This window comes from Acomys minous (assembly GCF_964271855.1).
Source record: "Acomys minous genome assembly, chromosome: 9".
NCBI lineage: Eukaryota > Metazoa > Chordata > Mammalia > Rodentia > Muridae > Acomys > Acomys minous.
The window spans coordinates 48405022-48428467 of NC_140490.1; the positions used below are offsets into that span (position 1 = coordinate 48405022).

General features: G+C 42.9%; 1 long non-coding RNA gene across 4 annotated transcripts in view; it reads right to left on the reverse strand.

The window, feature by feature from the left end:
- Window positions 1-23446, reverse strand: part of LOC311606020 — a 186698-nt gene that overhangs the window by 150575 nt on the left and 12677 nt on the right. For all 4 annotated transcript variants that reach the window (XR_014782160.1, XR_014782161.1, XR_014782162.1 and 1 more), the window contains exon 2: window positions 1271-1473. This is a non-coding gene — a long non-coding RNA (uncharacterized lncRNA). The remainder of the gene's footprint in view (window positions 1-1270; window positions 1474-23446) is intronic.

Sequence of the window (23446 nt, forward strand, 5' to 3'; positions counted from 1 at the left end):
TTTCTCTGTGTAGCCTTAGCTGTCCTGGATTCGCTTTATAGACCAGGCTGGCCTTGAACTCACAGAGGTCCATCTGCCTCTGCCTCCCTGAGTGCTGAGATTACAAGTGTGCATCACTACACTCAGCTGAAGTTTTTATTCTTTAGATGTGTGCATGACACAGGTCATGTAACTAACTAGAGAGGCGACTATGGGAGCAGAAAAGAGGCTTTAGAGGAGCCTAGGGAGGAGAAAAAGAAAGAGGAACAACACATGTGACATGAGAGCAGAAGAGGGCCTAGTGGGGGAAGGGAGACCAGCAAGAAAGGGTTAGAGAGGGAAGGGAGGGGGAACATGGGAGAATTAACATATTTACATATGTATATATACATACACACACACACACACACACACACAAAGAGACAGAATGTACTGCGATTGGTAGCCCTTCTCTTGGAAGTGATTTTAGTCACTTTCATGACATCAAGTTGTCACTTAGCAAGGCCTGACCCCTGAGTAGTTCTGGCTTTCTGTTTGACAGGGTGATCTCTCCCTCCCTCAAGGGCTTGTCTGTGATGTCATCAACTGTTAGGCCTTCACCAAAGGATGATGTTGAACATTCTATCTATAAAGCTATATGGTCAGCCAGCTTCTGTTCCTTCATCATAATAATGAGACATGGATTTATAGGCCTCGCCGACCTTCCCAAGAAGAGAAGACATCACTTTAAAATGGAAGAATGAGTGGATTTCTAGGTGAGACATGTATTAAATATAAGACTTTTTTTAAAAAAAAAGCAAAAGGTTTATGTTTAATTTTAAGATGCATATATTACTGGAATGTAACCCTATCTCTTTAAGACTTTTAATACTTAGTGTGCCTCAGAAAGCTTTGGTCAGTTGATCTTAATGAAAGTGAAGAGGCTGGGTTTCAGTGATAGGGAGTGGAGAAAGACGCATGCCAGCAGGGCCAGGTCATGCCTATGCCAGTGGTTCTCAACCTTCCTAGCGCTGCGACCCTTTAATACAGTTCTTCATGTTATGGTGACACCCAATCATAAAAGTATCTCATTGCAACTTCATAACTGTCATTTTGTTACCGTTATGAATTGTAATGTAAATATAAGCAAGCTATCTGATATTCGACCTCCACAGGGGTCTTGGCCCACAGCTTGAGAACTGCTGGCATAGGAGAAAGCTAGAACCTTCTGGAAATCCCATTTGTCACTTCACAGATAAAAACTGGAGGCACAGATTTACTCAAGCATCCGCGACCAAGGGAGCGGTTGTACCTGTGTGTGCCATGGTGCACGTGTAGGGATCGGAGGATAATGCGTGGGAACCGGTTCTCTCCTTCCAGCATGTGGGTCCCAGGGTTCAACTCAGGTTGTCAGGCTTGGCAGTGTGCCCTTACCTCATGAACCATCTTGAGGGCCCTGGTGCTTCATGGTCTGGTGTATTTTCTCACATCGAGGGGATTGTAGTGATGAAGAGACTGCAATGGGAAAATGAGACAGTTATGAGAATAAATCTTAATTGCCAACTTGCTGGGGCTTGGAATCACCCAAGAAACAAGCTGCTTGGCGTGTCTGTGAAGGTGGACGAAACAAGACTAGCCCTGGATGTGGGAGGCACCAGCTGATGGTGGCGACGAAAAGGGGGAAAGTCGGATCGGCGCGAGCATCCACATTGCTCTCTGATTTTTAACTGTGGATACCATGCAATCAGCCGCTCTGTTTTCATACTAGCTCCCCACTCTCATACTAGCACCCCATTCTTATCCTAGTACCCCATTCTTACCGTAGCACCCCATTTTCATCCTAGCACCCCATTCTCATCCGAGCACTCCTTCCGTGCCATGATAAATGACATCCTTTGAAACTGTGAGCCAAATAAAGCCTTCCTTCCATAAGTTGCTTTAGTTGGGGACTTGGTCACAGCCATGGGGGAGAGTGGCTAGTAAGCGGTGTCACAGCAGACATGGCTTAGAATGGCACAGGGCTGACTAGTACTTATTCACTGATGTGTGCAAAGGAAAGGTAGCATCGTTTTTCCTTTACCCAAGCTTTTATGTCAGCGTTTATTTCTCTATCAGTATGGAGTGACTCAGACTTCACAGACAAACCTGAGTCGGGTGGCACGCACATCAGCTTCTCAGAAGAGAGCAAGCCTCTCTGGGCCATCAAAAGTCTTCTTCTGGAACCTAGTAACACCAGATGGCTGCGTCCATTGGCAGCCATCATATTATACTGACTTCAACCTTGCTTTTGGGAGGTTGACATGGAGGCCATCCTTGGAGGATATGATGCTGGCCATCCTCTGTCCTTAGCCTTGATGTCTCTAGCTATAGTGTTAGTGTCAGAATTGCTTAGTATGCAGTAATTTGTAGAATCTCTAGCCATAATGGCCTCTTTGTGTCAGACTTAGGCCACGGGAACCTTAGAGATATCCGGATAATAAAACAAGCACAAAGAATCTCAGGGTCAGATGTGAAATTCCTTGGGTCACAGTGTCAGAGTGACTGCAGGAATTTTAGACTGTCATCCTTGGGATTGGTGGTCTATGCACATTGGAAAGAAGTGACAGCTTGCAGATAGTGGCCAAAAGTGCATCAGAGATAAATCCCAAGTTCTTCTGGGATCCTATTACTCAGTGTATGGTGGAATGACCTACCGAACCCCTGTCTTTTATCTTTTGGTTTGATTTTTCAACTTTAATATATTTATATTTTTTGATTTTCATACAGTTATTATGAATAATATGTTATTTCCCTAAGTGCTATTTTACAAAACAATAGAACATTGTCAAAAGCAAGACTTTCTTTACAATCAAAACAGTATTTCCATCACTCCAAGATCCCTCTTGTTGACCAGCTTCTCTCCCTCCTCCAAACTCTCCATGATGGTCAATATTTGTTGTCAACCTCAAAGAACATAGAATCAGCCAAGACACAACCCTTTGGGAAATTCTGTGAGTGATTGATTATGTTCAAGTAATCCTAAATATAGATGGCACATTCCTTCTGCTGGGGTCCTGACCTGCATTTTAAAAAATGAAAGCAGCCGAGCATTGGTATTCGGCTTCCTCTGCTTCTTATTGTGGATGTGATGTTACCAGTTGCCCGTCAAGTTCTGCTACCAGCACTTTCTCTACCATGACAGACCATGAGCCAAACTAAACCCTTTCTCCCCTAAGTCTCTCCTGTCAGGGTAATTTTGCATGGCAACAGGAAACTTCACTAAGACTTAACATGAATACAAGAAATGGGGGCTTTCTTGTAATCAACTTTATCATATAGATATTAGGTTTTTGGAAGCATTTATAGCTGTTATGCAGAAGAGTTTGGTATGTAGGACAAGAAAACACAGCATGGTGGAAGCCAGGACTAGTGGGTCATTCTGCTGGGAGCTTGGAAGACAGAGCTCTGAGACGTGTGGAGAGTAGAGGGCTGGCTCAGGAGGTTTCAGAGGAGACTGAGGACTCCACCAGGAACTGAGTGAGAGTGATATTTTTCCCCTAAAAATCTGGCTTCATTCTGCCCATGTCCTGAAAACTTGAGTGAAGTTGCATTTAAAAATAATGGACTACTTTGGCAGGGGAAATTTCAAAACAGGGGAGTATTCCAGCTGTGCCGTGTCGAATTTTGTTGTATGTATCCAGGTCTATCGTGAAAAATAGCCAAAAAAAATGAGCAGAAAGATATAAAAGATGTGCAGTTTGTTGAGAACAAAAATTGCCTGGGCAAGTTAGTTTGTACCCAAGGCACAAGCTAAAAAGAGGCTGCAATTGTGACAAGAAAAAAAATCCCACTCTGGGGAAATAGGAGACATCTTGACAACAAGTCCCTATCCATTAAAGCCTTCAGCTTGTGAAAATGCAAACTTATTCGAAAGGAGAGAGAAAGTCAAGAATACAACTGAAGGGACTCTTGGTATTCTGTAATTTTCTTTATTCATTTTCTGAATGCTACATTATCTGATGTCAATATACAATTTCTTCTTTCATTTTATTAACGTTCCTATCTTTTACCTTTAGTTTGAAGTAAGTTTTTTATAGATATTATATAGTTAAGTTATTGTTTTAATCTACCATACTAATTGATATTTAGTCCATTTGCATTTAGTGTAGTTACTGATATGTTAGACTCAGGTTTGATTTTGTTTTCTGATTGACTTACCTATTAATTTCCTTGTTTGCCCTTCTATTGGTTATGTAATAGTCTTTTAGAGTTGGTCTTTTTATTAATTTGTACTATTTTTCAAAATATCTATGACTTTTGTAGTGATTATTGTATTTTCATAACTTCTCTCAGTCTTTAGTACAATTGTTTTGCCAGTTCAGTTACAGTGAATTACGAGCAACCTAATTGCTGTTCTGGCTAATTTTATGTCAACTTAACACAAACTAGAGACATTTGAGAAGAGGAAACCTCAAATGAGGAAATTCCTTCCACCAGATTGGACTCTGGAAAAGTCTGTAGTGTATTTTCTTGATTGATAATGGATGTTGAAAGGCCCAGCTCTTGTAGATAGTGGCAGTCCTGGGCTTCTGGTCCTGGGTGCTATAAGAAAACAGGCTGAGAAAGCCATGAAGAACAATCCAGAAAGCAATGTTCTTCCATGGCCTCTGCTTCAGTTCCTGCTCTGACTTCCCTAGATGGCTGATTACAAGCTATAAGGTGAAACAAGTTGGTTTCAGTCATGGTGTTTTATCACAGCAATAGAAAACCCAAGGCAAAGCCCTTTACATCTCTACCTTCCCCTTTCAAAATCTAACTGTCTTAGTTATTTCCTCTATGCTATCCAGGAGCATGCCAGGCTTCACTATATAGTTTCTGCTTTCATTGTCAAATGTAACTTAGAAAATTCAGAAAGAGAGGATAGTCTATTATATTTATCCAAGTTTTTGTATACATTTTCTTCATTTAAAGAACATTTCTCTCTGAAATTTCTGCTTTGTTGGTGACAAATTATTTTCGCTTTCATTCATCTATGAATGTCTAGAGATAAAATTCAGATTGCCAGGTTTGCGTGGCAAGCACTTTTTCCTACTGACCATTTCAATGGACCTCATTAAAGTGTTTTGATTAAACCTTGAAACCCTAGTCAAGTACTCTTTTCTGACATGTGTCAGTTGTCTTCTGTCTTCTTTTGATTGTTGTCTTTCAGTTTGAGATGGGGTTGGTGACAGGGTTAGTTTCAGGTGACAACTTGAGGCAATCTAGACTCCCTGTGGAGAGTGTCTTAAGCGGGGGAGTTGTCTCCATCAGTTGACTTGTGGGCAGGTCTGTGGCAGATTATCTTCACTATATTAACTGAGATGGGAAGACCCAGCCCGTTATGCCTGGCAGCATTTCTGAGACCTGAGTCAGAGGCTCCCTCCGGGTAGCGGGAGTGAGCTGAGTAGTAAGTAAACATGGGTCATTCATTCTCTCTGTTCTTGACTACTCATGTGATGAATTGCTTTGAGCTCCCCCCCCCCCCCCCCCGTGACATCTCTGCCACAATGGACTGTAACTTGGAACTCTGAGCTGAAATAAACTCCTTTCCTCCCTATGTGGCTTCTTTCAGCGTTTTTTGTCACAGCACCTGGACCGGGAACTAGGACACGACTGGACAGTAGCCCTGCCTCATCCAGTGAGATGCTCTTTCAAAGCTTGACTCCTTCCACTGTATTCCCTGCCTAGCAGACAGTACATTCCCACTCCACTTTCACTGTCTTAGTGTGCACTTCCGTTACAAAGTACCACAGTTAGCTAGTTTTAAAACAACTTTTTTTTTCCTCATAGTTTTGGTGCTAGGAGCACCAGTTCAAAGACCCAGAGCAGTTGGTTTCTGCTTTGGCCCTTCTTCTTGGCGCCTTGTAGCTGGATGATTTGTGGGCATATCCTTGTGTGATGAGAAAATGAAGAAAAGGTTCAGTTTTGTCACTTGTTGCCCAGACAAAAACGACTTGAGAGGGAAAGCATTTATTTGACTGATGGCATCGTGTTACAGCTGTTCCTCATTGTGGGGAAGCCAAGGTTCCAGGAACTTGAAGCATCTGGTTGCATCACAGCCACAGCCATGAGTAGAGAGCAGTGAGTTAATGAGTCCACGTGGGTGCTCACCTCACTGTCTGCGTGCTTATACAATCCAACATCTCCTTCTCAGGGGAACGGTGCTACCCACAGTCCCACAGGCCTCAGGTCTTCTCATCTCAATGGGCAATAATTCCCCACAGGCATGCCGATCGGCCCACCTAATCTAGACAAGTCTTCACTGAGACATTTCCCAGGTGATTCTAGAGTGTGTCAAGTGAGGGTGAGTGAGCTCTCTGATGTCTCTGTTGCCACCATGAGAGCATGTGCTCTCACCAAAATCTAATCATCTCCAAACATCCATTGGAAACAGTCTTTCTGTTGCCTATGCCTGGCCACAGGCTCTCGGTGAACAGTCGCTGGTCCCAGGTCTTCTCTTGCCTCCAGGGTTTCATTCTTAGCACAGAAAGGTGCTTTGGGATCATTAGGTATAGTCAACTTGGCAGCTTCTTTACTTACTGATGGGAAAACTAGTAAGGAGAACGTAAGCTAGCACTCAAAGCCAAGCCAGTAAGGAGTCCAGAACAGCAGAACACGCCCCTATGGTGAGTGAATCCGGCATTGTTTTCCAGGCCCCACACTACTAAAAGAGGTAAACTTAGTCAAACTACACACCTTAAGGCCTCTGTGATATTTACTATTGTTTTCTGGACAGGACCCACATCTGGGTGTACCTGTGAAGGGATGTCTACGTTGGGTTAATTAAGATAGAAACACCTACCCTGAGATGGTGGACATCTTTCCATGGGATGGGGTTCTAGATAAACAAAAATTTTAAAAAAGTAATGTGAGCTGAGCTGAGTATTAACACTCACTCTCTCCCCCCACCACCACCCCCAACATGGCCTGTCCCCTCAGTTGCTGCTATGCTTCCCACTACAGTAGACAATAGCCCCTGAATTCATGAGCCAAAATAAACCCTTTCTTAAGGTAACTCTTGTCATGTATTTTGTTATAGCAGCACTAACCAACAAATACGGCCCTCCTAAATAAAACTAAGGGATTGTTCTAAATCACTCCCTAGGAAACTAAAGTTATATAGATTAGTAAAGGGTCCGGTAGGAATGTCTCAGAAATCACAGACTTGGGGCATTTGTTATTCCAGCAGAGAAGGATGTGGGTGTGGCCAGGTTTATAACTAAAAAGTCTGTGCAATTTGTATCTCTGTTCACTGATCACTTACTGCTGACTAGTTCAACAATTATTGGTCCTCTGATTTGCAGCAAGCACCAAGGGGGTTTCATGTTAGATATTTTGTATGTGTTGTTAAACAGGAAGAAAGGGTACAAATTTCTCTATAATTTGGCATAATGTTTCAGAGTTCAGACAGAAGCAGTGTGTTCATAATGAAAAATATATAGGAGGGACGAGGAACTCTTCCGTCTGACTGCATTCAGAAACAGTTATGTAACTGGTCCATTGAAGACGTGTGAGTCATCGGATGCAATCAATCACAAAACAGACCATTACACTTAGTCTATGGACTCAACACTTGCTCAGTTCTTAAAGGAAATTTAGAACAAATTTTCTTCTTTAAGTCACTTCCAGGTAATGAGATGTTCTAAGCAAAATGTCTGAAGCTGAGAGGCCAAGCTATGTGTCACAATATGCCCTCATCTTAGTTTTGAAGAGTAGCGGCTTTCTCCTCCCCATTTCTTGTTCTTCAACTCTTGGGCGTGTAGGGGCTTCAGAATCCCCTGTGGTGGGAAGACTGGGGGGAGGAGGAAGTAGGCCCTTCTTACTTTCCTGGCATGCCTATGAGGCTCTCACACTGTGGTTCTCTGGCCTAGGTTCATCTTTAGAAGCACCTCTCTCATTGGTGTCATAGGTGCTCACTGGGAGCTCGAGGATGGGGCATCTTTCACCCATGTTTTCCTACAGATGAAGAAACATAGCTTCTTATGGCTGGTAATTTGCATTTTCCTTGGCTTTTGGGAGTCTACCACCTCCACCTTCTATCTTTTGAGTTCTGCTCCCTTTGCCCAGGTGACCCTTGTCTGAGCCAAGTGGTTCACTCATGTTCTCTTTGGCCCTAATGCTCCTGAAAATGGAAAAGAGAAGTTCCCTCTATATGTGCTATTTCTGGAAAACTCTCCTCTCTCCTCTCTAGTTCCCACATTTTAATGCATGTTCTGTGTAAGGGCTGTAAATGCCACAGGATCGGGTTCTGACACCCTCCTTTGCATCTGCTGGGGCGTGTTGGGGATTAAACCTAGGAGCTCACGCAGGCTAAGCACACTCTCTACCACTAAGCTGCGCATCTAGAGCAGCTTTCTCCTTTGTGCATTTTGTAGACTAAAGGTCTCATATGTCACTTTAAAATGTGATGCCTAAGGCCAGGTGTGGTGTTGCATGCCTACAATACCACTGTCTAGAAAGCCTTAGGCAAAAGGAGTGCGAGTCCAGGACAGCCTAGGTTACAGAGTGAGAGCCTATCTCAAACAAAGAAAGAGCCAGAACAGAGAGGAGGTGAGCATTTACAGTTCAGCGGCAGCTCTCTCCCTTTGTACCTGCCTTCTCAGGGTAGAACAGCCCACTTCTACTCAGCTTTGGCACACGATTGGCATGTCATTGTGACAAGAAGGCTCTGCCGTCTTCTTTTTTACAGTCTAAGGAAATGATAAGATGGAGTCTCTGGGGGTTGGTTTTGTTTTATTCTTGGCAGTGCTGGAGGCTGAATCTAGGATCTTTCATAGAGTGGGCAAGCCCTCCACCTCTGAGCTATATCCCGGGCCCTCTATTTTAATTGAGACACGGCCCTGCTACGCTACCCAGTCTATCCTTGACCTTGCTCTGCAATCCAGTCCAGATTTGTACTTGCTATCTTCCTGCCTCTGTCTTCCCAATAGCTCCCATTACCAGCGTGCACCACCAGCCCAGCTGTAGTTATTCTCCTGTATAGGTACTGAACATTGTGTTTGTTTACAGGACTGGTACAACATGCTACCAACCATCAAGATTAAGACAACCGGGGTGTAGTTTTTTTCAAATTCTAGAAACAGGAGTCTGGAATTAGAGCCATGCTTCCTTAGGGGGACCCAAGTTAACATCTCTTTCACACTATCCTAGTCTCAGGTATGGATGCTGCAACAGAATATGACAGGCCAGGTGGCTTAAGCAATAAACTGTCTCTCAAGGTTCTGGAAGCTGGATACTTCCAAGTGCTAACCAGCCAGCTATCTGATGAGCAGTTGTATCATTACATGAATAAGATAATCTCTCTCTCTCTCTCTCTCTCTCTCTCTCTCTCTCTCTCTCTCTGCATTTCTAATAGGGGGTGTGGCTGCCTTAATTCATGAGATGCACCCTCTTGTGAGGTAAATATCTCCCAATGGCCTCTTGCCCTAACATCAGCCCACTAAGAAGGTTAAGGTTGTAACATTAATTTCAGGGAGACACTAACATTATGGACAATCATAATTATCATCGAGTGAATTTTTTGTGGTTGCTATCAGTCCAATTTTTTTCTTTTGTGTGTGTATGTGTGTGTGTGTGTGTGTGTGTGTGTGTGTGTATGTGTGTGTGTAAATGTTCACGTGTTCATACAAGTACAGGAATGTAGAAGCGAGGGGTTGACATTAATATTTTCTTCAGTTGCTGTCCACCTTATTTTTTGAGACAGGCTTTTTCTTTGAACCTAGGATTACTGACTTGCTTAAGTTAGTGGGCCAGCAAGATCTACAGTCTGAGAGTCTTGGCCTCCCAAGTGCTGGGATTACAGGCACATACTATCACACACATTTTGTTTTCTTTTTACATAAATATTGGATATCCAATTTCAGGTCCTCCTGCTTGCATAGTAAACCATCTCTCCAGGCCATGTACCACTCTGATATCTGCCTCTCTTTTCCTGCCTATCTTCCCCTGTGCATTTCTATAGGGTCCTATTATAATTACATCAGTTACCCATTTAGGTCTCACCCTGCTTCAGTGTGACGTCACCTTAGCTGCACAGGTGCAGAGACCCTCCTTACCAATGAGGTCATAGGTGCAGGTTCTCGGTTGGAATGAATCCTGGTGGGGGAGAGGGAGGAGGGAGGTTACTATTTAATCCAGTTTAGGAATTATAATATTTTCTGTATATAAAGGTTTATGTCTTTGCAAATATGAAAATTCCTACCATTTTACCCAGATAATGTTTCAAAGGCTTCTGTTACTTTAATTTTGAAAGGCTCATGGTGATGGGCACCTGTGCCTTTCACTGGAGTACACTGCATAGCAATAGTCATTCATGGACGAATGTGACACAGGGCATGCACAGTTTAATAAGCATGGCTATGCAGCCTACGGGGGAACCAGAGGCAGCTAATAATAGCGGCTCTTGAGATGAGCAAGCTGATGCTTTTTCCACATCTGAATCCTCAGAGAGGTGATGTGCTAATTGCATCATGTGACTTGTGAAGCAAAGACAAATGACATCAGAATTCTGAGTATTATGACTATTGCTCTACACTCTAAAGTTGTAGCGGCTTGCTACTTAAGAACACTTGATGCTCTTCCAGAAAACTAGGGTTCAGTTCCCAGCGTCTACATCAGGTATCTCACAAGTGCTTAGAATTTCAACTCCAGGTGATCTGACATCCTTTCTTGGCCTTTGCAGGTATCAGGCATGCATGCGGTACACATACATACATGCAAGAACTCACACAGGTATATAAAACAAATATATTGTTAGTGTTGTAGGATCATGTGCAGGTGTAGTCTAGATTATTATAATGCTTAAAGCATCTGAAACATTTTTTAAATTTTCCTAGGAGCATCTCATAATATGAGTTCCTTCTTCTGAAAGCCTGAATGGTCAGATGGAAACTTACTCAAGTGATGAGGCAGGAGTACGCTGAGAGCTGGAGACACCAAAGGGAAGACTGCATGGTAATCCTGCTGATGAGGATTTATTTTATTTTTTGATTTTTCGAGACAAAGTTTCTCGGTGTAGCCTTGGCTGTCTTGGACTCTCTTTGTAGACCAAGCTGGCCTCGAACTCACATCGATCTGCCTGCCTCTGCCTCCTGAGTGCTGGGATTAAAGGCGTGCGCCACCACGCCTGGCTTTACCCATACTTCAAATGTAGTTTCTTCCTAATTTATCAGCTACTGCCTGTCCTGAGTTTAGATACATGTTACTTAGTCCTTCTGGTCTGAGACTAATTCTTTGCAGGGTCTTTGATTTTTCTCAGCCAAGAGTGTCTTTTGGAAAATTCTATGTATGTCAGATATATATACTTACACACACACACACACACACACACACACACACACACACACACACACACGCACACGCGCGCGCGCGCGCGCGCGCGCGCGCGCCCCCGCGCCCATGTACCCATCCTGGCTAATCTGCTAATTCACTGAGGTTGTCTGCAACTTGAGCAATAGAAGTAGCACCATTACACAGTGTATATCTCTTGTCAAGAGAATTTTAGACAGAAGTAATTTAGTTACTACACATTACCTTTGTCTTGACATTATAATCATTCCTCTGGGATCAGAGGGGCGTTGGTTCTAAGACCCTGCGCACAGACAGCCAAGTCTGTTCAGTGTCCCTTATGTAACATTATTTAGCACTTGCACGGAACCCTGTGTTTCCTCCTAGATATGCTAAACCATCTCTTGAGTCTTACAACCCCCACACAATGTAAATGCTATGCAAGCTGTTCTACTATGTTGTTTAAGGAGTAACAAGAAGACAAAAGTCTGAACATGTTCAACACAGGTGCAACTTTAGCTTTGTTTGGTTGAATACAGGAATTTGGAACTCACAGATACCAGGCCGGCTGACGGTACTTGTTTTCCAAACGTACCAGTGCTGTCCCATCAATACCTTTGGTCACACAGACTGAGTCCATGGATACTAACCCATTCTTTCTATGTAAATGATTTATACCAGATTTAAATTTCCTTGGGTGCCTGTTTTCTTTGTAGCTCACTGTGCTGTAGTGTCTTTGTTGGAATTTGTGTTGTGTTTTCTTTTGTAAGACATTTGGAATCTGTGAAAAGCGTTATGTATGTAAGTAATGGAAGCAACACCCACACCACTGCTTTGCTACTGGGGTGCTGCCACACTTCTGTTTGCTTTCTCTTCCTTTTTTTTTCTCCCCAAATCACCAGAATAGTTCTTAGGAATAGAAATGATAAAACATTCTTAAAGACACAGCTAATTCAGACTGGAGAGATGGCTCAGTAGGAAAAGTGCTTGCCACATAAGCAGAAGGGCTGGAGTTCAGATGTCTAGAGCCTGTATGCATGCCAGGTCAGCGTGCTAACCCATAACTCCAGCCTTGAAAGGCAGAGACAGAGGATGGAGTAAGCTGGCCAGATAGACTGGCCAAATCCTCAAGCCCTGAGTTTGATTGAGAGCTTCTGGCTCAAAGAGTAAAGTGGAAGAGCCACCCTGGCTCGGGGAAGATGCTTGATACAAATCTCAGGCATCCACAGACATTTGCACGAGAGTGTACACATACCCACACAGGTGGCCCCACATACACAGGAACGTGCATGCACACGTGCCCACAAACATATGAAAGGAAGGAAGAAAAGTAGAAATACCGTAAGTTTATTATTGCTCATTAGTAGGCAGTTAATTGTCATTTGAAACTTAACCCCTCCTTCACTGCCAGCCTTACTGAGCCTCTTGTGCCACTTTGTCCTGGCTTAAGCCACAGTAGCAGATGCCATCTACACTTGATGTAATTTACGAACTGCTATAAATTGAGCATGGCAGGGGGTAAATATCAGCAGTCAGGATGAAATAGCTGTATGGCAACCAGAGAAATTATGGAGCTTCTGCAGGAACTGGACTGTGTTTATAAAATATATCAGGCAACAAAGTCCTCTGTCGGGGGTTGGGGGGGACAATACAGCAGTTATGCAAAATTATTGGGCTGGTTTAATACTATCTTGTATTTCTAAGCTGCTTTTAACTTAGAGAAAGAAAGGAAAATTTTTGGAATGTCATGGTCTTGCAGAAACAGGCACATGGGGTCCTGGACTCACTGATACCAAGAGGGAGGAGGTGCTGTGCCTGTTTCTATTGGCCTCTCCTGGCCTCTTCTTTTGTAGGTGATGCCAAGTACAGAGCCTGAGGGCGGAGTCAAGAGCAGCACAAATGCTATTCCTGGCTTACTTATCAATTTCCCCAATTTTTTTGGGGGGGGGTGCCTTTCAAAGGAATTAATTGCCCTAAATCAGCCTGAAGAAACCTTAAGAGAATGACATTCCATTTCCTTTACAGGGGGTTGGATAGGTTTCTGTTTACTCTCTTGGTCTACAGATGCTTATTTTCACTGGGAGTTGGTTATAAGTATTATTGGTCATTTACAGAAAGGAAACTAGGTTTGATTCAGGGATGTATCTCTTTTCTTTTATCTTTCTTTTGTAGGTAAGGAGATAGGAGCTGAAAAGAAGGAAAGGGGGACATAGAAATATAGAGGGAGGATAGAACAAAAGGTACAATATTGAATCTACTCCTCATCTCAAGGCCCTAATGGTTACTCACAAATAAGGTTATTTTTTTAATTTCAGTGGTATTGAATTTTGTATATTGATGTAAATCATGCTCATGTCAAAAACTAGACTAATTTTTTTCACAAGAATATATATTCTAGGTCTAATAGATAGATATGATTCTATAGATAGATGAGGTAAATAGTTACATAAGGTCTTCAAAAACCTCAGAGACCTACAGAATATGGCATTTAAAGATGTTTTTATTATTCTAAAGATTCTTTGACAACAAGACAAGTTAACTCCTGGCAACACCCAGCCTGCCTCAAAGAAGAAGATGAGCATCAAAGAACCTCCTTATGGAGCTGTCTTCAAATGTGGCAAACAAGCCACTGGGCAAAATGTCCTCATTTCTGCCACAGACAGAATTCTGCCTAAAAATGGACAAGGCAGAGTTGATAGCCAAACTCTGCCAACACAGGGTAGCAAGTCCTCAATAGTTCCTGCCTTGCAAATGTGTCTGTCAGATATATTGGGATAGAAGGCAGAGATGGTGCTCCAATGTAATAGAGTGTTGGGTGACTGTTCAGGCAGTAAACTGTCTCAGCCACTTTTTTATTTTGGAAACTGCTAACCTGCACTCCAGGTTCACTCAGGTATTTAAGTTTTATTCCTTCTCAAGTCCCTGATGAGTTTGAAGTCCAGATAATTTAGTCTTTCAATTAAGCTTAGTAGATTAGGGGTTAAGATGTTTTTAGATCAAGGTAGATGTTTTAAGTTAATAGAGATGAGATATGATAGATAATAATCTCCATTCAAAAATTTAGACCCAACAAGATAGAAAAGAACAAGATACTTCAAGTTTGCCAAATACAAATGGCCAAATCATTATGAATGTAACATTTATATAATTCCGGATTGTCTCGTGGTTCTTCCTGCTATATGTAGTTTATTTCACTCATTTTTCATAATATAAATGTATATGTTAAAAAGCAACATAAAAAAAAGAGAGTAGCACCTGCCAGTGGGAAAAGGACAAGGTTAATATTCAGCAACCAAAAGGGACAGTGGCTGTTGTGGTGTGAATGTGAGGAGTGTCCCCACAGGCTCATGTCTTTGAACCCTCAGCTGGCAGTGTTGTTTGGAGAGATCGTAGAACCTTTGGGACCTCGGGCCATTGAAAGTTATGCTTGTTTCTAGTTTCGTTCTGTGCTTTCTGCCTTCCGGTTTCCAATTGCTCGCTTGTGCTCCAGCCTCTACACTCAGAGCTGCTTCTGTCACTGTGTCTTCCTTAGCACTGTGGGGTTGCAGTCATGAGCCCCAATAAACCTTTCCTCCTTTCTATCTGTCACAGTGACCCAGGGAACTTTTACACTCACCATCCCCTGGGGGCCCCGCACCTGCTTAACTCAGGATGGACCCAGTGAATCCTATCTGCTCGATGAGTACAGTGTTGAATGAAGCCTGGGTGACAACAGTCAAAATCAGGTGTGACTTTGGGTTATCAGTCCAGACACGGCTGTCCTCTCCCCAATGGAAGAGGAGGTGACATTCACTTTCTACATGAAGCGCGGGCATTTGAAAAGAAGCAAGACTCAAGCCAGGATTGCAGAGGTCCACGGGCTCTCTGCGGAGGTCAGAGAACAGAGAAACAAAGACAGATTGGGACTCCAGGCTTTGGTCCGAATGCTAAAGAAAATACTGAAAGTGGAAGTCATCTGGGTCTACGGGAAAGCCTGGTCCTTCTGTGGCCAAACCAGTCCCCTCTGTTAATATGCCCAAGGCCAATGATACCAATCAGATGTGGCCCTGGCACAACCAAGTACAGGAATTCCTGCGACTCTTGTTGAAATACAGGCTCGGACTGGGTATGTCTGAGTCCCAGTACAAGGTTCCTCAGTTCTCGTAGGATTCCCCGCGGATGCAGATTCTGGTAGTTTCCTAAAGCATCAGCGTTCTGAGTTCACCACTTACTCTCACTGTCATGGCCCCCACAGCTTTGTTCTCTATCCAGTTCCACCTGTCCAGTCACATCCCACCACCCTCTATTCTTTTTCTCCTCTTCCAGCGCCTTTGTATGACTGTCACCTTCTGTTTGTTTGTTTTCCGGAATGAGTACCAGGTTTAAAAAAAAAAAAAAAAAAAAGAACTTAGATTCAGAGAACAGATAGAGCAAGACAGCAAAATCCAAACGAGTGCTCCATTGTCAAGTGCTGTCCAGAGCAGGAAGGAAGGACCACTGTGCCATCCTAGGGCCAAGGAGAAGCAACAGCATGGCCTTGAGGTTGTAGTGCTTACTGTTTGTTGTTGTTGTTGTTATTGTTACTTGGTTGTTGTTACTTTGTTATTGTTGCTGGTGTGAGAAGATATTTGACAAAAGTAACTTAGGGGACAGAAGGGTTTATACTGGATCACAGTTTGAGAGGGCAGGTGATCATCCTGGGGAAGGCAGGGCAGTGACAGCATGAGACAGCTGGCCACGATGTGTCCAGGGTCAGGATGCTTAAACTGCTGGTCCTCAGCTCACTTTCTCCTTTTTATTCAGGCTGAAATTGATGCCAGCCCATGAAACAGTGCTGTCCACATTCACGGTAAATCTCCCCACTTTAGGCTCTCCAGTCTAGAAACTCCGATGCTTTCTCCTTATCAAGTTAGCAATCAGTATTAATCATTGCAGGAATTAGAAAAAAAAATCCCTAAATCAATTTGGAAATCTGTTCCACGGTGTTTGCTGGAAGAGCCTGGGCCTGAGATCAAGGTGGCATGAGCTGGGCAGGTGGGGACAGAACTCTGAGCTCTGCCTTTGCTTCAAGACCCCTGGCCACCACCACCCTGGCAGTCTCCCCGACTCGCTGCCTTGTCTTTCTTTTTGAAGATGAAGCACCTGATGAGGTGGAAAGGAGGCATCCCCTCACCCCACCCTTTTATCTTTAAGCAGCTGAGTTATTAACAGAGAAGAAAACGTCTCCTATGAGCTATGGCAAAATCCTGTAGATTGGTTTGTGAATCAATGTAGCTTAGGCTAAAGCAACCTATTTTCCTGGAAGCCATTTTATGGCTTTGGGCTTCCAGAGAGGTATAAAGCTTGCATGGTATTTATTCTTAGTTAAAATTAAATGGAAATGGGGAAGAAAAAAACTCAGAAAAGAAGTCTTCTGGGAAGACATATCATTAACAGGAGGAAAAATTAAAGGCCAGAAAGAAATGTGGGCAGAGTATACATACTGCACGAAAGGAGGCCTGGCAGTGTGGATGTTACAATGATAAGTATTGTGGTTTCACGTGGTTTTCACATACTTTTTAATGAAATGCACATGTGAGATGCACAGAAAGGCCAATGTAATAAATTATATATACCGTACTTTCTGGTGATTCCAAAGTCTTCCACTTCCCTTGGTTTTAAGCTAATCTTCCTGCCTCTTTTTTTTTTTTAATTTTTGCATTATAGTTTCACTAGTTTAGTATGCATTGGTAAATAACGTATTTTTAAAATTTATATGTTTAGGTGTGTGTGAGCATGCCAGTCTTCATATGTAGGAATTAGAGAGGGCAACCCCAGCAGTCACTCCTCACCACCCACCGTGTCGGAAACAGGTTTTTTGTTTTGCTTTGTTTTGTTTTGGGTTTTTGTTTGTTGGTTTGTTTGTTTTATTTTGTTGCTGTTGTTCTTCTGCCGCACTGTGTATACTGAATTAGCCTCCTGTGAGCTTCTCGGGATTCTCTTGTCCCTGTCTTCCACTTCCCCATGGGACAGTGAAGACAGTAGATGAATATGCTAAGCATCCTAGATTTATGTGAGTTCTGGGGATATGAACTCAGGTCCTCATCACTGACCGGCAAGTACTATAACCTACTGAACCAGACCCCTAGCTCCCTCTTTAAAAAACAACCAAAGCAAATGTATAGGGACATATGAATCTCTTTTTTATTTTCTTTCCTTTTTCCCATTTTTTTTACAGTGCCATATGGTATTCCTAAGCTAGATCAACAACATTTTTATAGTATCTACTGCTGATGGATGTTTTCACTTGTCCCCAGTGTTTGGCTGTTATGAATGGAAACACTATTTCTATGGCAGATATGCACCCTGGGGTACACATGTCAAACACTGGATGTGGGTATCTTTCCTCTTGGTAAATAATCCTGAGCAGTTCACCAAGAGCAGTAGCAATTCCTGTGCCTGAGAGTTGCCATTGCTCTAAAATGGGGGTGTCACCTTTTTCTTGTTTTTTTTCTTCTTCTTCTTCTTCTTCTTCTTCTTCTTCTTCTTCTTCTTCTTTTCTTCTTCTTCTTCTTTTCTTCTTCTTCTTCTTCTTCTTCTTCTTCTTCTTCTTCTTCTTCTTCTTCTTCTTCTTCTTCTTCTTCTTCTTCTTCTTCTTCTCCTTCTTCTTTTTAATCCAAGTTTTCTATTTTCCTCTTTAATAAATATCAATTTATTTAATTAAGAAAAATACTACTCTAACACCTTTTAAGAATTATATTGCTCATTGGGAGATATTCTTTTTAAATGTCTTAATTGAAACAACTTGGTCTTGTGAAAAGTGTACACAAATCACACATATAAGGCATAATGGGATAGCACACAATGGGCGACCACCCGTAGATCAAAATAGAACTTCTGAGCACTATAGAAAAGCCTTCAAATCACAAATTACTTTGTAAGTAAAGGGAAATAGTTATACTTTGTTGTACAGCCATTTCTTTCGAACCACAGTGCTCCCCTTTGATGGAGAAGGAAGGGAGGCACATAGTCTGCAGAATACTACAGACACTTACAGAGGCTTGTGGAAAGTTCCAAGATTCATACTGCCCTTCCTGTACTCGAGCAAACCTTTTATGTGTGGTCAGCATTACTGGAGGGAGCGACTCTCTTGGATGGAGCCAAGTACAAGTTGTACAAGGGGTTCCAGGGGTGCAGGTTTGTGAACTGTCACTCATGTTGGGGTGGGCTTTTTAAGCTACCTTTGGGTCACCCATGTTTTTATAATAACTTCAATAAACTTCCTAAGCTCCCCACATTAGACTTGAGTGCTATTGGCTCTGCCTTGCTGCCTTCTGGGGTGAACAGATGTTTGCTAGGTCTCCCCAGGAAAGGACACAGCATATTTCCCCCTGTGTCAGTTTTGTATCCGTTTGGACTTTTTACCAATAGGAACAATGTAGCCAGTAATATGGTAGGTCCAGACACCCGTCTTGCAAAACTGGGTAGGTCATCTGTACTCTCCTGTGAGGGAGTTGGTTGTAGTGAGAATTTTGGAGTTTTGGTTTCTTTAAAAATGCACAGACATAGTATAAGAACAGGTTTTTGTTTTAATCCCAGGTGTGAGGATGTGGGGCTGCTGACTATGATTTGCCTCCTGCTCTAGCAAGGGCATGATTTTTGCCAGATGCAGATAGTTTCTGCTACTGTGTGATGTTTGGAATTTTGGGAACTTTTCAGAGGGCATATATATGGCTGGGGTCCTGAGAGGCACGATCAGTTGTCGGTTGTTGTTGGTCACGAGTGGTTAAGGAGTCATGTGCAAAGAAGAAAAGATAATAATGATAATGATAATGATGATAATAATATAACTAGATTTCCTGACTGTGAAAAATCAAACTTGCCCCAAGGAACGCGATGCCCCTAATCAGCAGGAAGTAGTCAAATGATAACATTGCCCCCTTTTTGAACTCTGACTTTATTCAGGGATCACTTTCCTTTTCTCTCTCTCCTTTTTCCTCTCTTGTCTCATTTTAGGGGATTGGAAGGGTGGAAGAAATGGGATGGAGAAGGGTGGAAGAAAGAAGAACCCACAAAGTAATAAACACTGGCTACAGTTTGTTTGCTTTCTTAAAGCAAAGCCTACGTGTTGGCCTCAGGAACTGTATCTACTCCTGTTTTTTCAACTCACTGGCTCAGAGAGCCTGTGTGGAACCTCCAGGCAGAGGTCACATGTCATGATGTGTGTCTGTGATAGCTCCAGCCTCCCTCTGACACTGAGATAACTGTGGCTCCACTTGTGTTTTTTTCTTCCCTGTTAGCTACCCAGAATGCTAAGCAATATCATGTCCCCAGACCAGCTACTTTTATGTAAATCAGAGCTGTTGCAGGATTTCAGCTTTTTTGGGAAGTTGATTTGTTTCTGTGGATCACGGGAATCCAAGGTTATATATGGAGTCTGGCCACAGGATGAGCCCTTGGCCTGCAATGCAGGGCACTTCAATACTGCATGGTTTCATATTGGGAGCCCATACTGGGAGCAAGAATCCTGGCCTCAGGTCTTTGTAAGGGAATCATTCTAAAGCAGTCTTCCACAAGGAAAGGTAAGGCCAACAGCCTGTGCTTTTTCCTCTCTCAAATAAGAACTGTTCCACCCTTCTACAAGAAGCAACAGTTTGTAGCTGGCTTTTGTTTCATTTGTAGTAGTGTCAGCTGAACCTGATCTACATTTCTAAGTCAGATAGGCTCTCAGATGGAAAGTCTGTGAGACTGTGTATGAATGAATGTACGATACACAATTTTCTTTTCTTTTCTTTTTCAAGACCTTGGGTGTAATTATTAAAGCTTCAATTGTCCCCAGTGATAGTAGCTAGATAATAAAATTTGGATCACAGGCATGAAATAATTTAAAGTGTGCCTTCATTACTGCTCAACTGAAAATAACTCAGTTTAAAAAAAAATGATTCTAACCCTCCCCTGGCCCCAAATCTTTCATGTGATCTTGGCACTATCCAATAAACTTAATAGGATTATTCGAAGGGTCACGCTGATTCTCTACAGCAAAGAATATCCTGTGTAAATGAAATAGGTTAAAATATCTTACCACAAAACAGGAGAAAATACTGCTGATATCATATGCAGAAAAGACGACATTGGAATTCAGGATAGAATAGCACTCCATTGAATAGCACTCCATCGCTAAATTAGCTACGTGGGATGGTGGGATGGCATTGATTAACTTGCAAGGAAATGTGAAAGGACATTTGGAAGCATTGTTGATTAAGAAGAGACTTTGGTCAGGTGCTGTGAAGTTATAAGTGTCTGTGTGATAACTTATTTAGTCTCAGAGAAACTTACACTATCTGGACCAAGATTTCCTCTGATTGAGCAGGGCTAGGATGATCTTGGTATGCTTTCTGTGACTAAGACAGTAAGTGCCTGTCATTCCTGCTCCCAGCAGTAGCTGGGAGACGTTATCCCACCAACCAGGCCCTGCCTGGGAAGCCAGTACGTGAGGCATGTTGGATTTTCTTTGATAATATCTTTAATTCTTACATAACAATGTTCTCTGTTACTTCATGGAAAGAGAGGCCCAGCTATGCCCAATGGTGTAGTAGCCATATAACCCCCTGACACAATCCACAGGGGTCTAGCACAGAAATTAAGAAATATATTTTAGCCTGAAACCTTACATATGAGGAATATCAGTCTATTTCTCCCCCCCCCCCCGCCCCGACCCCAAACAGCCCCAGACCAGTCACAGACTTCTTCATCCTGATTTACAAGAAGCCAATACAGAGGTTGCCATGACCAAGATCACTTAGCCTCAGATGTAGGGTGCCACAGCCACGCCAGCCTCCCTTGAGTGCTAGAGTAGGTAAAACACAGGCTGGAGAGACATAAGTGTTCTACTGATGAATTCATTAGTATGTCACTAATTACCTCATCTTTCCCAATTTCCTGCATCTCGTTGGCCCAGATATATGTCTATTAAATAATAATAAAAAAAACTATTCAAACTAGGTTTTCTAGGGATACGGTCCTAATGGTATAGCATTGTGTTTTGTCCCTGTGATTAAGTTATAAATCATACTTTATTGTTCCGCCTCCAATGGGGCTCATCAACACATTTTCCTTTCTGCTGATTTACCCTGAGAGATGACGTCAGGGTTGCCAGCCTAACTCACTCCTGGTGATGGTCTCTCAGCACCTCTTAGAGCCAGAGTCCAAGAAAATTAGGCTAGAATACTTTCTTTTTAGGTTCCTTGATGAACAATTTCTCCTCCTTCTGGTACTGAAATCTCTACCGTTTAACATGGGAACATGCTATCCGATTAACATTTGGAAGAGGATGAGGTGACAAAGTCTGGACTACCATGGACACTGGTAACTCTCCTTTGAGGACTTAGGACCTGTCAATCTTTGGGCCTTGCTTCCTATATCTTTTGAAGTCGTTATATGAACAGGGTCAATGTGTAGTATTTGTAAGCAGAGCCTGGAGACCAGATTGTGATAGTGTGCTTTGAAACGTCACCCATGAAAGGATGTTCCTGCAGCTGAGGCAAATGATGGCAGGCACTTTGAGGAGGAGCAGAGCCACCCCCAGTCTATTAACCCTTCCTGTTTGTCAGCTCTCATGGCTTCCTGAATCTCTGACTGCTGTGGCACTCTTCTGCAGGTCCACGGCAGCTATTTCAGGAACCCAACACAGCAGGATAAATGTGTGCAAAGTCCACACAGTATGACTGAAGAATTAAAAATGTATTTACCATCTGTTGGTAGTTTCCTTGTGGGCTCTTTTCTTTCCCTCTCCTGCAGCTACAAATAGGGTCTTTGCATTTCCTTCTGACTTCAGAGAGCCCGGCTCTCTGTAATTGCAGTCCTCCTCCTCCTCCTCCTCCTCCTCCTCCTCCTCCTCCTATCTAAGACTGTTGAACCCTGGAAAAATTCCAGATTCTATAATCACTTCTCTTAAGTATAAGTTGACGGGTCTACAAAAGGTGTATAGCCTTCTATACTTAGATGATTTCTAGACCCTTTGCATAGGTTCTGGCTCCTGAGGACTCTGGAAAGCTTGGGATGGAGCAAGAAGAAAAGGGTGAAGCAAAGGCAACTTAAATGGGGCTGTGCATTGAAACGAGGCTTGAGAATTCACACTGGCCCCTTACAGTATACTCAGCCCTCACCACAAGGACTACTGTGATTAAAAAAACAACAACACACATCATTCATGCTGGGAAAGACTCCTAGGGACAGCAGCAGGAACTTGGAGTGCGAGTGAGCCATTTCTAGCCGTGCACTCCATACGACACCGTGTACTCCATACACAAAAATCAAAAGCTGCAACTTAGTTCTGTTTGTTTGGACATGATGTGGGTTGATCCAGACAAACATGGCCATCCTCACTGAGACCCTTTAGTTTTCATTTCTGGGAGTCATGTGTTACTTAAAGCAAGCCCACCTCATCGTGATGGTGGTTCTCACCTGTAATCCCAGCAGGATATGGAGGCAGGAAGATGAGTTCAAAGCCAGTTTAGGCTAAGGCCTGAGTCTTTGATTCAAACCTCACTGGTTAAGAGGGCAAAATCCATCACTGCATGGAAGGCATGGTACCTGGGGCAGTCCTGACTATCGTGGAGGGAGCTTGGGTGCACCTGCCTCACATCTTGGTGGATCAGGAAGCAAAGGGCGGACGGAAACTGCATTGAGCTATAAGTTTTCAAGACCTACCCACCCTCAGTGACCCACTTCCTGTATGGAAGCTCCACCTTCAGAAGGCTCCACAGCCTTCCAAATGGTGTCATTAGCTGGGGACCGAGTGTTCAAACAAAGGACCCTACAGGTGGGACATTTCGTAGTCACGCCTTCACAGGGAGTGGAGATGATCCCTTGGTCAAAATTGTGCTACGCAATCTTTTTTTTTTTTTTTTTTTTTATCATTTCCTAGTCCATTCAAGTAATGATGTGTTAAAAAATTCTCAAGCTCTGATGATGCCTATCTTCACCCTGAAAACACTGAGCATTGGGGTGGGGGTTGGGGAGGCTCTTTTAAACCCTACAAAATGAGGATTGTGACCTCAATATGACTGCATTGTTGGGGAGTTAAATAAAATGAAGCCTGTCACCACACAAGAAACTTTTACAGGTGCATATAATCTTGGACATTTTGTTTTGTTTTGCTTTGCTTTGAGACAGGTCTCATGTATCCAGGTCTAACCTCAAACTCATTATTGGTGGAGGATGACCT